General features: G+C 32.7%; 1 pseudogene; it reads right to left on the bottom strand.

Moving 5' to 3' along the window:
* Positions 1-1,840: 1,840 nt before the first annotated feature.
* On the bottom strand, positions 1,841-1,956 carry LOC145274936 (U2 spliceosomal RNA; annotated as a pseudogene).
* Between the last annotated feature and the right edge of the window lie 562 nt (positions 1,957-2,518).

Here is a 2,518-nt window from a genome sequence, read left to right on the forward strand (position 1 = left end):
GGATATGTTACTAATGTCGACAATCATTTTTCATCATTTTAACCCACATCATTGCCCCACTTACTAAAATAATAACTTTGATATATTGTCTAGTCTGATTATTTCATTGTAAATACACTAATGCATTAAATAACAAATCATTTTTCATAATTCTTGGATATGTAACTAATTTCGACAATTATTTTTCATAATTTAAACCATCCTTATCGCCCTCTCTTACTAACATAATTACTTTGATATATTTTCTGGGCTGATTATTTTATTATAAACACACAATCGATTAACTGACATTTAATCTTTGTTCATAATCCTGGATATGTTACTAATTTCGACAATATTTTTTATAATTAAAAACCCACATTATGCCTCTCCCTCCTACTTATATAATATATTTGATATATTGTCTGGGCTTATTATATCATTACAAACACACCAATCAAGTAACTCACATTTAATTTTCATAATTCTTGGATATGTTACTAATTTCGACAATAATTTTCATAACTTTAATCCACTATATCGCTCCCCCTTACTTAAATAATAACTTTGATATATTGCCTTGGTTGATTATTTCATTACAAACAAATCAATCAATTCTGGGTATTCTCATAGTATATATGTTTCACCTATCTTATCCAATCCCGTGTGACGCCGTATATTCTGCTAATACATATCGTTCACCTATCTCATTCGATCCCGGGTGACACTGGGTATTTTGCTACTATATGTTTTCCACCTATCTCATTCAATACTGGCAACGCTTTCTGATAGCATATATTTGCACATCTCATTCAATCCCGGGACTGATTTCATGTCCGCCACCCCACTGTTGAAAATATACATTAAATAAAGTAATGTTTTAATCGTAACTGTTTCAGCCATTTCCGGGACTGACTTTATATCCCCCAACCCACTGCTAAAAATATACATGAAATAATGTAATGTCTAAATAGTAAACTGTTTCAGCCATTTCTGGAACTGACTTATAATCCCCACCCCACTGTTGAAAATATACATGAAATAAAGTATAAATCGTAAACTTTTTCAGTCATTTCCGGGACCGACTTCTTATCTCCCATCCTACTGTTAAAAATATACATTAAATAAAGTAATGTCCAAAACGTAAATGGTTGCAGCCATTTCCGGAACCGACTTCATATTTCCTACCCCAATGTTAAAAATATACATTAAATAAAGTAATGTGTAATGCATAAACGGTTTCACCCACTTTCGGGACTGATTTAATATCCCCCCCACCTTACTGTTAAAAATATACATGAAATAAAGTAATGTTTAAATCGTAAACGGTTTGAGTAATTTCTGGGACTGACTTCATATCCTGTAACCCACTGTTTAAAATATACTTGAAAGAAAGTAATGTTTAAATCATAAACTGTTTCAGCAGCTTTTCGAAAGTAATACATAGAAGCATTAACATGGTTAGGGATTAGGCAACCATTGCTTCAACATGAATTTCTGAGTGTAGTGTCAGTTTCAGCATTCCAGTGACTTAAATCCCCCCTTTTTTGGTCTTGGTTAATGGAGAAGAAATCATTCATTACTGATACAATTCTTATTTTTGTTATTGACCAGGGAGCCCTTTTTGGGGAGTTGGTTTCCCCCTAAATTTTTAACCGACCTCATGTGGGGGGGGGGGCAAGTAAACAACAAAAATATTCAGAACGGACATTTTCCAGGGCCTTTTATAATTAAATCAGCAATATTTTTTTTCCAGTTATTTTTTTAATATTAAAACTTTGTTACATTAAACATAATACCTATTCACAGTGCCTCCCCACGGGACAGATTTAGACACCAGGGTCGTTTTTTAATGTGGAGAAAAAATTGTCTTAGTCGTAAAGGATTTCTCTTCCACTGAGAGAGAAGAAATTGAAATATAGCACCTGAAGAACAGATACTACACTTTGATCTTAGCCAAAAGACCAAGAAAGACAAATCATTTTTATTAGCTTTGCCTCAACAGCGACACCAATTTTTTAAAAATATTTCAAGTTTATTTCCTTTTTTTTTTAGGGATGTACAGCATGATAACGGACGGAGCGATAAGCGTAATAATATAATGATGACATTAATAACATTATAAAACAACTGCACGCATGCGCTTAACATACCTATGATAATAATACGTTTAATACTTTTAGTTACTTTTAAGCAATTGAAATCAAAAACAAATATGGCGAGAAATCAAACGAAATTCAAAAGAACCTACGAGAGTCGTAAAACCTATTTTTTTAATTAAATATTTTCAAATAGCTACGAGGACGGGAATGATGCCATTAAAACGAGCAATCTTTTGTGTTCCAGAATTTATTTTTCTACATAGTCAGCATCATTCTCAATGCACTTTTGCTAATAATTCAATGACTCATCTCTTCTTCTGACGCACGCCCATGACAGGGGTTGCTTTCTTATAGTCTAACACCGTCATTATCTGCAACAGAGAGATAAAACTTTCAGGTCATGAATGCATAAGTTCGGTCATAATAACAATGTAATT

Source organism: Euprymna scolopes, chromosome 4 (assembly GCF_053919585.1).
Source record: "Euprymna scolopes isolate OS-2025 chromosome 4, ASM5391958v1, whole genome shotgun sequence".
In the NCBI taxonomy this organism is placed as follows: domain Eukaryota; kingdom Metazoa; phylum Mollusca; class Cephalopoda; order Sepiida; family Sepiolidae; genus Euprymna; species Euprymna scolopes.